At 40.2% G+C, this 13,176-nt stretch overlaps 1 protein-coding gene across 7 annotated transcripts in view; it reads left to right on the top strand.

Annotated features, from left to right (window-relative positions):
* Positions 1-13,176, top strand: part of DIP2C (disco interacting protein 2 homolog C) — a 288,455-nt gene that overhangs the window by 262,358 nt on the left and 12,921 nt on the right. The window lies entirely within an intron of this gene.

The following is a 13,176-nucleotide window of genomic DNA, read 5'->3' as shown; positions in this document are numbered from 1 at the left end:
TTTGTGTTAATTCCTACCAGCGAGCTGAAATAGTTACTTTTATTAGTTGGTTAATTAATTAACATTACCATTGATAAAACTGAAGCATCTGACATAGCTGCTGTTATCTAACAAGATTCCCAGCTTCTCAGGGTTCCCTGACACTTGTTTCAGATGGTGCAGCATGGGCAGTTCCTAAGAAATGCATTCCTGTTGGGCCTGTTGGCACAGATGTGTTTCTCCTTGGCAAGGCCAGTGAGGAGATCATGGGGGGATTTTGCTGTAATTCTCACTGCTGTAAGACTATGAGGGATTATTATTTACTTCATACCTTGTGAGCAACCACATTCCGTAACACTGGTTGTCTTCTATTTTTAATGTTAGATAATCATATAGCAAATGACGACTAAAATTTATCATTAGTGTTACTCAGGAGATGTATGAAATCTTCTGGATGGAAGGGAGCTTGTAATTTCATGCATAATTTTAGAAAATATCTATGCATGTATGTTTCACTTTTCCAATGTCACAGTCAAAAGGCTGGCAGGTAGTCTCTACTCAACATTTTCTTTTGACAAAACAGAGCTTTCAGTTAATTCTGGAGGAAATAAACATTTAATTGATGATGTTCTCCAGTCTTGGTGCCATAAAAAATCATAATCCCAATAGGGCTACTCTTTTTTTTTTTCTCTTTGTCTTTTGCCCTTCATAAGAGCTTAAGAGTGGAGAATTTGTTCCTCTTAGGCAAGTATTGACTTTGATATGGATAAAGTGACTGGGTCAACTTGGAGGGTACAGAGCTCAGGGCAGTACTGGCACCTTCCCACACAGTCCCGTGACTGTCTCAGTATTTCATAAATGCAAGCCAGAACAGAGGCTTGTAGGCTCACACTGTAGGCAACACATAGATTTTAACTTGAACCAAGCTTTGTTCTGTTCTGCATACACAGTTCGGACATACTCACATACTCAGTTTCCTTCCGTATATATCACAGTACCAGGCTGAAGAGGGCTAGGGATTTGTCTTGCATGTGCATAGACGTCCAGTTCAGAGCTGCCTGCCTGGAACTCCTGTAGCGAAGAGGCAGTGGTTGGTTTTAGGGTGTGATTATCCTGTTCTCTTCTAAGTGTTCAGTTTAAGAGGAGATTAATTGGACTCACAAGCGCGTGCTTTCTTCCATTAGCTATAAAGGGAGCATAGATAGTTAAGTGAAATATAAATATAGGTATTTTCCTATAACACATGGAACTTGGCTGGTGAAAGAAAGGAACTGCAAGATACTTGACACTCCCACCATTTTTTTCTTCCTTTTGTGCACACTGTTACCAAAGTAATACTCATGTTTGATCTGTTCTTTGTGATGCTGCTGCCTGCATAACCCAGCAAACTTGGTGTACCTGACTCTACAACTGCACTGCTGTGTAGGCATGCTTATATTTAGCATAAAGAAAAGAAGGATTCTGGCAGTGTTGTACCATGAGTTTGTCATCTCTGCAGTGTACTGCAGAAAGTGGATTTATATGAGAAGTTGCATGATTTACATTTTAAAAAAGATGTGAGAAGTGTAGCATTTCCAGTGTTGTGACTGGGATAAAACTTACCAAGTCTAAAGTGGTCCTCTGGACTCCTTTTGTGGTTTGTGAAAAGGGACACACACCACTGGTGTAATGCAGCTATTTCAGACGTACATCAGCATGGGATGCATTGCCCTTTGACATACCTTTCTTTCTATATTGATGAGGAAGGAAGCTTACACAACCAACTTAAACCAAACATTTATTTTTTAATAGAGACTTTAAGGTGAGACTTCTACTTCCCCACAGTGTTTGTGTTGATCTCAGAGCTCTTAAATGGTTGAAGCTAAGTTGAAAACGAAGTAGGTGTATATCCATAAGTACCATTCAAGTGCAGGAGAAAGAGCTATTGAATCATTAAAAATAAAGTTGTAGTTATAGAGAGGAAAAGATAAAGCTGAAGGATAAATTTCATTCTCTGGAGGTATTCAAGATCCTTCTGGATGCTCTTCTGTGCAACCTGCTCTAGGGAACTGCTTTAGCAAGGTGTTGGACTCGATGACCTCCAGAGGTCCCTCTTAGTCTTTGTTATTCTGTGATGTAGAGTTTTATAACAATAACAATAATTTTAATCAATAAAAATACAGTTGTATGTCTTTATATTGAGAAAATAAGATTTATTCTTCATAAAAGCTGCGTATAGGATGGGTACTATTTCCTTGCCTTACTGTGTCATTGATTGAAAAGTAGGTATCATTATCAAGATCAGACTTTGCCAGTGTATTAATTCATATTTAGTGACTATTTCTGCAGAACATGAAAGATGATCATTGGAGCTGCCTTCTCACATTGTGGTAATGTAGATTTTAATTTGATGGATTAAAGCTGTGCCTCGTTTACTCCGTCTATTGAAATTTAGAATTAGCTTCATGAGTCATAAATTAGGGGGCAAAACAACTTTATTTTATGTAATCTCTTCACACTTGCTGTTTGTAACCATTATAGTGGAACTCAATGCCACTATCACTTATCAGCAACTGAGATTGTTTTACATAGCTGTGAGAGTATACAACCTGCTGAGTCTTCACAGGTCAGCCTCCCCCAGCAGTATGGAAAATTGCACAAATTGCACTGTGTGCATAATACTTTTTTGGGGGGGCTTTTTTTTTTTAAGCAGCAAATACAGGCAAGTCCCACCTGTGCTGCTTATTAAAGAAAAAGGCAATGAAGGATCCCTGAGTTAGCAACAGGTGACTGATAAGTACCTGCACTAGCATACAGTGCAGTTTATAGAGGTTAACTCAGATCCAAAAGGTAGAATAGGTGTATTAATGCTTCACCACACATATGCTGACCCCTCAGCCAGCTGTGCTGGCCCAATTGCTAACTCACTCTGCAACCCAGGTCATGCAGACATGCCCATGTGCATGCAGCAGAACTCCAGGCATGAGTACCCTGCCATGTCACTGACTGCAATTCTCTGCCAATGCTTCTGGGAAAACAACCTTATAAATATATATATATATGTGTGTGTGTGTAAATATATATTTTTAATGTATATCTATATCTATATATCTATATATACTTATATGTATATATATATATTCATATTTTTTCACATTGTCTGTACCCCCTGCTTTTCAGATCCTACTATCATCATTTTGGAGCAGTTATGTTCTCCTCCTCTCCTCCTCAGACAGCTTTTCAGGCTATCAGACTATCTTAGCACAAGATACCTAACTAAATACACTAAAAGCTTAGATGTGCTCAGAAGAAGAGACAAAGATCCTTTTCTCATTGTACCAAATTACCACATCCTTGAAAGATGTAAGTTTTTGTAACATTTCCATGCTTTTCTGGCAGTAGAGATGCACATTTCAAGCTCAAGTATCCCTTTTATCCAGGATGCTGTAAAACAGTATCTACATATGGTTGTAAGATTAAAAATGTACAGGATTAATAATTTAACAGCAGTTTAAATCTTAGTAGAAAAATTTAGTTGACAAAACTAACCACTTCATCAAACTGAGACTAGACTTCACGTGTGTTCCAAAATAAATCTTCCTTTCACATAGGCGGGGGAAAAGTGTCTTTGAAAATGTTCTTCAGGGGATCAAGCTGGATTTTCAAATGTTATTTTGGCTGCAAGTTGTATTTAGGTTGTTTCTGAATGGACAAGAATGAAGATTTCCAACCAGTGTTAATTAAAACTGCTCTCAGTTTTATTTGATAGAATCATAGAATCAACCTTAATTATCAACCTTTCCAACCTTATGTTGGAAAAGACCTCTGAGATCATCTAGTCCAAATGTCCACCCACCGTCAATGTTGCAGGACCGAGCACTTGATCTTCATCCCATTGGCCTCAGCCCAGTGATGCAGCCTGTCTAGATTGCTCTGTAGGGCCTCATGACTGGTCACCAGCTGGATGTGACTCTATCCAACACCCCTCTCTGGGCCTGGCTCCCCAGCCTGTTCTTTACCCAGAAAAGGATGTACCTGTCCAAGCCACGGCCTGCCGGCTTTCAGGAGAATACTGTGGGAGGCAGTGTCAAAGGCTTTGCTGAAGTCTAGGTAGACTACATCAACAGCCTTTCCCTCATCCACCAGATGAGTCACTCAATCATAGGAGGAGATCAGGCTGGTCAAGCAGGACCTGCCTTCTGTGAACCCATGCTGGCTAGGCCTGATCCCGAGTTGACCTTCACATGCCATGTGATCACTCTCAAGATGATCTGTTCCATAAATGTCCCTGAAATATTATCTCTGTTTTCCTAAACACAGATATCCTTACCTTTTGGTCTTGTCTTTAAATTCCAGTATTCTCTTTAGCTAAATAATAATTGCATTTAATTATCAGTCATAGAATCACAGAATGGCTTGAGTTGGAAGGGACCTTAAAGATCATTGAGCTCCAACACCTCTGCTGTGGGCAGGGTTACCAACCATGAGATCAGGCTGCCCAGGGCCCCATCCAACCTGGCCTTGAACACCCCCATGAATGTGGCATCCACAGCTTCCCTTGGGCCACCTGTACCAGTGGCTCACCACCATCTCAGTAAAGAATTTTCCTCCTAACTTGTAACCTAAATATTCCTTTTTTTAGTTTAAAACAGTTCCTCTTTAGCCTATCACTGTCAGACCATCAGTCTCCCAAATTCAAATCATTTTAATTTCATCAAGTTAAGACTGTTGGTTGTTTTTTTGTTTTGTTTTGTTTTGGCTTGGGGTTTTTTTGTTTGTTTGTTTGTTTGTTTTTGGTTGGTTGCTTGGTTGTTTTGTTTCTTTTTTTTTCAGTACAGTCAAAAAAAATTAGAATTCAATCTATTAAACTCCTTTCTGACTTGCTACATTTTCCTTTGAGCTGCATATAATTATGAGGCCCTTGGATAGTTTGTCACAGGCTCAGTGGCAAAGACAGCTGGCACCAAACAGGGAGCCAAATCCAGATGTAGGATATCACTAGGTAGAGGCAGTGGGATGTATTTTGGTTCGTTTTTTATTCTGGCAGTTACTGATGGTGCTGCATGTGACATCCAAGATCTTCCACTGAAATATTCCCATTCCATCATTAGTCTTAATTATTTTACTCATATTTCCCACTGTATTCATTAAACAAGCAGTTAGTGGATCTGTAAAAATAGGTGTCTTGCCTTTTTATGTGGTCTCTGGCATCTTTGTGGCATGATGTAAATTACTGAATCTCTTCAAAACAAAAACTAACTGATCTTTGTGTATGCTTACATCCACTGGCAGACTTGATTTCCTACGAAGCTATTTGTATGTTGTGCTAAATCTGATTTTTCATGTTGGACTTCTGGGGTATTCAGAGAGCTCTGAACTTTATTAGCCACATTGAGAAAGATTGTTCCCTTGACAATGGTAAAGTGAATGAGAATGGAAGATTGGAGTTCCATTCCCCAAGAAAAGAAGAGAACAGTGATGGAGTTTCAGAGAGATGTGAAAACAGTTACTTAGGTTTTATTATTATAGATTGTTTATATACTGAGCCCAGTCTCAAATGCAGACTCTGTCAAAAAGAATCAGCGAAGGCTTTGGCTTCATTTTAATATATTCCAGCAGTTCAGACTTCATGTAGGAAAAGAAAAATAGCCTTTTATCCTGGCTGTCAATAGTTTATCATTCTGCGCCGTATTTTATTGAAACCTTCACACTGTGTGTACATTTTTTTTGAGTAATACCAAGCAACAAAACAATAGGAGTTTTTTCTGGTTCTTGAACACTTCTTTTCCATCTCCTTGAAAAATACTCTTATTGCAGGGTTACCAGACAAAAGAACTACTTAGCTAAATTATTATCTAAGCTCCAGTCACAGCGGTGCACTGCAGCACAGTCAGCATAGAGGATAACATTTTATGGACGCGTAGTGGAGAAAATAGACTGGGGGGAAACATGTCAGAAAGAGTCATGATAATGACAAGTGACAATAAAATAGTTACCTTTTGTGAAGCATTAATTGATTAACCATACTTGAAAGCAATTTACCACTGGTTACTAAAAAGAAACTTTGATAACTGCTCCCTCGTGCTCTGGGGAGTAGTGCTTTTTCCCACTCTTGTAGTAGGTTACAGTGCACAGAATCCATTTGTAGGCTACAGAATATGCCTGTTGTCAATAATCCACTCTGTGTGGGATTCTGAAGGGGTAATATGAATATATTATTGTCCCCTCGGACACATGGTCACTTTTGGCTTTACAGTGAGATTCAGTAGGTACAGTGCATGGAGTTTGTTGAGTTTGGAAGTGCTGGGTACCTCTCTGGGGAGCTGTTCCAAACACTGACCTGACAAATCACCAGCATCAAAATAGCGCCAGTGCATTTAAGCAGTAAGCTCTTCTACAAATTGCACTGTGCCAGGTGCCACCTCCAGCAGTGCTGCTGTAGTCATCCTGAGCTCTGAGGATCGTCCGGTACAGGTTGCTTTACTTCCAAGTTTCACACATTATTTGTGCATTTTTTTTTTAGATTGTCCATTGCTGTTTGGTTGTTCTTCTGTTATCACAGGGACAGATTTTCTTGCAAGAATGAAAAGCCTTTCACCCCTATAAAGTCAACAGAGAAGTTGACTCTGCTGTAAGAGGAGATGGCAGTATTTCTGACATATGGCAAACAAATCTCGCAAAAAGGACAGTTTTTCTCAGTGATGAGTTTAATATTAAAACTTCAACTTCTGTCTTGGAGGTGAAGTCCTGGTGTGCCTGCCATGGGGGAAGGGTTGCTGCCTGCAGCCTTGCTTAGCATTTGCTGTGATTTGGAGAATCCAAGAATCCAGACCCAGCTGATGACCTGGGTTGCTGAAGGGGAGCAAACTGTTCAACAATAGAACTAGATGGAAAATGGCTCAAGTTTTGTTTTTGCAAACCATTTGTTAGTTTTCAAATAACACCCCAGCTTATTAAAACACACCCAACATTTTTGTTCCTGAGGAAATCTGATGTTGTTTAAAAAAAAAAAGAAAGGAATTCCTAATTTCAGTATACTGAGCTACAGTGCTGGGAATTGGTACAGCAAGGTATATAAGAGATTTATCTCCTTAAGTGATTTCAATCTGCCTTTTCTTTCTCCTCTCCCCTTGCCATCCTTCACAGGAGGACGGAGCCCACTGACAGTTACTTGCCATGAATAATTCAGCAGTGGGTGATGTGCTGGGGGCTACCCGTGGGAAATGGGCTCCCACCTCCGTGACCCACTGCAGTCCGCCAGCCTCAGGCACTCACTGGGCTCAGGTTGTCAGCACTCTGTGGCTGTGTGAATTCTGAGTAATCGAGCGTGGGAAGAAGAGCTCAGAAAAACTGTAAAAACATCCTATATTTATATAAGGATCCCTCCCTAAATTTGTTAGAGATGCAATATTCTTTCGAGTAGCTATATTCAGTGGTTCTTAATATACTGCTTCAAGCCTTGCATATCCTCCTGAAGTTTCTGTATACTGTAAGCATCTGTTTGCAGAAGATGAGCTTATTTATGTGAAGAGTCGTGTGAAGCTCAGCCAGGATTCCCCATAAGTCTCCCGTGACAAGGATGGTCCCTTCACGGTGACTTGAAGGATCCAGGGCTCTGCAGCACTACTGAGCTTGCTTTCAGCAAAGCCTTTCTTTCTTCTTTCAGTCCATCTGTAGTTTTAATTCCTCTGAATCAATGTCCATACGTTGAACTTCTCTGTGCACAGGAAATGGCTCTGGTGGTTGGTAAGGAGAGGGAACTCCTCCAATAAGTCCCTCTCCAATAATGCAGGGTACCTGCCCCACACATCAGCTGGTGATGTGGACTTGGAAGCTTGTAGCACTATAAGGAGGCTTACCGAGGAGGACTTGATTTCAGAACTTTCACCTTTTAAAACACTGTGTGAATGTAGAACATGGATATTGCATCCGGGAAGCTAAAATTCCATCATTTGTTAATAACAAATAGGGTAATTCTATACAATGAAAAAATATTTCAGGTTTCAAATTCATTCTAACGAAAGTTTTCCCTAGCTGTGGAGTCTCTTTTTCTCAATTAGAACAGGGAAGATAAGGGATTATGAAATAGAAAAAGCGTGTTATATTAAACAGAGTCATCAGCTCACAACTGTGGTTATGAAAAGTGTTGTAGAAACAATTAGCAATAAACAGTGTGTCCTGGGAGGTTTGTAATCTAAATAAAAAGCTGAAGGCTGAAAGCAACACTATTCCTGTTTTTGCAGATACAAACCTGAAGCTCAGAGAAATGAGATGGTGCGTCTGATGGGACATGGCAGGTGTAAGATAGGGCCAGGAGGCAGACTGGGTTCTCTGGAGTCCCAGACCACTTGAAGTACTTGTGTATCAGACTTTACACAGTGTTTAACAAATTGAATGTGATGAATGTGATGCACATACAATGAAAGCTGAACGTTGTGCAGTACTTTAAAGAGGAAAACAGAAATAAAAATGGGATTTATTTTTACATTTGCCCATAGCTATTTATGATAAAATTACTTTTTTGATTCTCTGAAGCTTTGAATATCCATTTCCTGTACCTGAGTTCCTGCCTCATTTTCATTCCTTTGCAGCTTTTTGCATTGTCTTAAACCCTTGTGTAACCTCTTCTGCTCCTGTATCCTGCTGTCTGCAGGATAGGAAGCTGTTTGCCTTTGACCTCGGGGAATTTGGGACATGAAATATAATTTAGATTTATAGTGAAGCAAGTCTTTGCACTAAAGGAAGTGATTTAGTGCTAATTCTTTAACTGAACTTATTGGTAGTGGAATTAGCAGGATTAAAATATGTCCTAGACATACAGTAGATTACATGGTTGTTCATTTTGTTGGCTAAAGTTTGTTTCAATTCAAAAATTCCCTTTTTCAGTCTCAGTTGTCTTTACCCGTTACCTAAATTTGTCGTACGATGAGAAGAAAACTGCTTTGAAGAAACCAGGATGGTGTACAGAAAGTCTTCTTCATTATCTAGATTTTTCCTTCAGCCAAATTGCTCAGCTATGCCATTTTCTGGCAGTTTCAACTGGGAACTTCATCTTGAAGCTTATCATAGAATCACAGAGTCATAGGGGTTGGAAGGAACCTCTGGAGATCATCACGTTCAACTCCCCCACTAAAAGCAGATTCCCTACAGTAGGTTGAGCAGGAAAGCATCAAATGATCTCGTTGATCCATATTTCCATTTTAGGGTACGGTGAGCTCATTGGCTTGTGAATTCCAGAATAGTTTATGTGCAGATATTTTACTGTTTGAGTAAAGAGAAGATGTCCTGAAAGTTTTGAGCTTCAAAGGGTTCTTTCAGTAGTGGTATTTGCCTGAGGGGTGTTGCTGATGGCGGTGGCTGATGTCATTAGAGTTCCTGGCTGTTTCAGTCATAACTGGGAAGTCACCAGTTTATAGAAGATAGCTGCACAGAGGTACATGCCACAGACATCAAATGCCTTTAAATTAGATTTTGGTTAACATTTCCAAGGAAATCAGTGGGGTTTTTTATCACCAGAAAGGATCGTTTTGTTGAAGTTGGAAGAGTAGATTTTGGCAGATCTTCACAGCTTAAGAAAAAGGATTAAAGGATCAAAACACCCTACTTTACCTTTTGAATTTTGGTTCTTGCTGGTGTTTAGAACATTTTTAGTTTGGAGAGTTAATGAAGTTACAGTTAAAAACAGCAACAACAAAAAATAGATACAGCCTCTTTGTCTGACCTGCAGTGCTTTCTTTCAGTCTAAATGTTCATTTTTCACCTCTTTGTTCCAGCTTAATACACAACAATTTTCAAAACATGTTTCTTACATGATAAGAAAATATCCACTTTTTCCTCACAAGCTCAACTTGTAAGATGATAATCAGCAAGAAATTGTAAGGCTGAAATGAAACCGAGGTTTCCCATCGTATCTTCTTGCCACAGAAAGGTTTTGGCTAAGGGGAGGACTTAGGGGATATATATTGATATTTTTATATTTTCAGTGTGTTTTCAGTATATGGTAGGCTGTACTTAAATCATACTGGATCTCATTTCCTTTAGTTGTCCTCCTTTTTGTTGCTGAAGTTTTTCAAGCGTGAAAAATCAGCTACTGAAAAACGTACCATCCTAACAGAATAGGGAACATTTATGAAATGGAGAAGATGGACTTCCATGCTGGTATGACTGCAAAGTTCCAGATACGAGGAAGAATGACAAGAAAGGGTCAGTAGGGCAGACAGGGAATGAGAGCTCAATGTTGGAAGATGCTTTGGTGCGCAGCCTGGCTGACAGCGGAGGATGCTTGGCACACTGGCATGGTGTGGGGGGAGGTATGAGGCTCAGCTTATGGGAATGGCTGTAAAGGAAGGATAAAAGTTCAAGATGTGGGAATTTGCCATGTGTTAGGGTAGAGCCAAAGTCTGCACCTGAAATATGTTTAGCAAGAAACGGGGAAACAGTTTTTGAATTTTTCTACTTAGAAATAATAAGAGGAAGCTAAGAAAAATTCCTGCCAAACAGGACAGTAAAAAGACTATGAAATACATTCACTTGAGAAATTAATTCTGAAGGGCAGTAGAAGAAGCCCCATCATTTGAAATGCTGTAACAGGAGTAGACAAAGCTCTCAAAGTGCACTGCGGGGAGTAGCCTTTTTTGGCGGGGAGCAGGACTGGAATGACCTAATAGCTTCTTTCCACCTCTATTAGAATCACAGAGCCCAAAGTCTTTCCCAGTGCAAGAACACAGCTGTGTTTGAAGGCTTTCCCAATTTTTGGCATCATAACATTGGTTACTACCACCTTGCATGTTCCAGGCCCTTCAGATTCCCCAAACAATACTTAATAGCTCTGCTGACAAACTCTTTGATTAATGAGAGTACCAGATAACTGTAGAATATATTTGGAGCTTTTGTGACCAGATAGAAAAGGGAACCTCAATGTAATCTGCAACTTCATGTGAACAGCTGGTGTTATTACTGTATTTCCATATCCCCTTCACTACTCAGTAAAATGCTGGTTGGCTGCAGGTTGCCAGCTTTCATTCTGAAGTCAGACTTCAGTCCTGCTTTTCTGTCATAAGAGTTTGATTTGAAGGAGATGAAATCCATCCATCCAATGTATTAAATAGTAATGAGAAAAAGAACTTAAGCCCTTACTGTTGTTTTGACTACGTTTCCTATTAAATCCCATTAGGCAGGCTTTGAAATGTAAGCAGCTTTCTCAACTGCAGAGCACCAGCTCAAAATCTTTTCTAAATAAAAAAAGACTGATTCTTCTGAGCCGAAGAAGAAAATGTTAAAAATTATACTCTCCCATGCCCTACCATATCAATACTGCAGGTTCATTGCACATCATTATTGCTAATAGCTTTGTAACAGTAGAAGGATTTCTAAACATCTTCTGCGTCTCCTCCCCAGTGAGATGTTTTGGTGGGAGAGAAGCTCTGTATTTTCCCTGCATTCAGTCACTCATTTCTGTTTTCCCTCTCAGCTTGGCTGGAAACCCTCAGAAGGTGCAAAAATAGCTTTCACACCCAACGGCAACACTTTGATCCCACCCACTTCATTTCCAGGCTCTTTGCCCAGCCTGGCACTATTGCCATACTCTCCTCTGCCCTTCCCAGTGTGACTTGAAGGCAGCAGAAGGCAGCAGGAGGACTCTGTGCTCACTGTATAAGAGACCTTTTTTCTTTCCCAACAAAGAAATAGTGGAGTGCTGCAAAGAAGTGGGACTTGCCTTTCCTGCAGCTCTGATGCCTGGGAGCACGTTACGATTATTTGTAAGATTCCTACTTTGACAAACGCAGTTAGAAGGAGCTGTGAGTCCCCTGGCCAGCATCAGTGGTGTGACTTGGGTGGAATTTCTCAGCATTTATCACAGCTGTGATGCTCCCCGGGCTCTGCCCGCTGCTGCCAGCCCACACCTGGGGCTGTAAGGAATGGAAGGTGCATGAGGTCTCAGCCATGTCTGCTGCCTGCGTTTGTCAGCGGAGAATGGAAATCTCCTGGGGGAGCAGCAGGAACAATTGAATTATTTTATCATGAGACAGAGTAAAACTCATTTAAAAGTTATTGCATAATGTCCGTAATTTATTCGCAGGACTAGTCCCTGTAGAGTTAGTACGACTATTATGCACTTAAAATTAAGTATGCACATAGGAGATGGTAACATCAGAATCTAATGTTGCACTTCTATTTTTTTTTTCCAATCTCTCTGTGGCAAAATATCTTCTTATTTCAGAGATGTTAGAGGTTTAATGGCATGCACCCACACGCATTGTGAGCTTAGCCAAAAGTTTTTAACATGGAGCCTCAGTTTCTGAGCACTAACAGAGCCCGAGCAGAAAACCTCCCCGAAATGCAGAGTTGCTATGTTTAGTGCACTGCTGTGATAATTCTGTAGGGATGTGAGGAGGAAAGCACGTTGTGGGGGAGTTTTAACAGAATGGGAAACTGAGAAATTGCGCCTTCTGGATCTTCATGTGCTAAAATTCAGAGGAGATTAAAGGAAATCAACAGAGAAGGGAGCTAGGAGGATGTGCTAGTACTAACAGCAAGGCGGGAGGCACAGCTGCTGAAAGGACGGGAGAAGGAGGTGGTCAGAATTATGAATGTTAATTCGTTTCCAGTAGTCACTTCAATGACTATTTAATATATAGCTTTATTTTATATGTTTTCTGAGCTTTGCTATGTGCAGTTCCTACTAGGTATGGAACTCAGCAGCATTGCTGAGGCATGTTTTAAAGCAGAAGGGGAGCGAAGAGCAGTGGAATCCTCACAGAACTGAACAGCTCTGACATATACTTTTCCTGCCCCAGAGTGATTCTGTATCGAAATGGAATTATTTTTATACCAATCTCAAATTCAAATAAGGTGCTTGCTGCCTTTTGTCACACCATCTTTCTCACCTCTATACGTGGCTGGAGCTTTTTTTTAATAGTCTATTTTTAAAAATCAAACCTACTTGACAAATGTTGGTAAATAATTGAAGAAGTCACTGCTAGAGGAGATCCCATGGGTGTGAGACGATGGCCAGTTCTCCTGAGAGCAGCTCCCTGTCTGCAAGTGTGCATCGAAAATCAGAGATGTCAGCTAAGAGCTCACTTAAAAGCGTTTTCTATTTCTAAACTTACACAGATTTTACAGAACAGTTACATATAAAAAGGCGGAGATAGAAGCATTAATTAACAACTGCTCCTTGCAACGTTTGATTTTTTTTTTTTTTTCTCAACATGCACA

Source organism: Gallus gallus, chromosome 2 (genome assembly GCF_016699485.2).
Source record: "Gallus gallus isolate bGalGal1 chromosome 2, bGalGal1.mat.broiler.GRCg7b, whole genome shotgun sequence".
Taxonomy (NCBI): Eukaryota; Metazoa; Chordata; class Aves; order Galliformes; family Phasianidae; genus Gallus; species Gallus gallus.
Note: the sequence above shows the minus strand (reverse complement) of the source record. Positions and strands in the feature narration are given on the sequence as shown.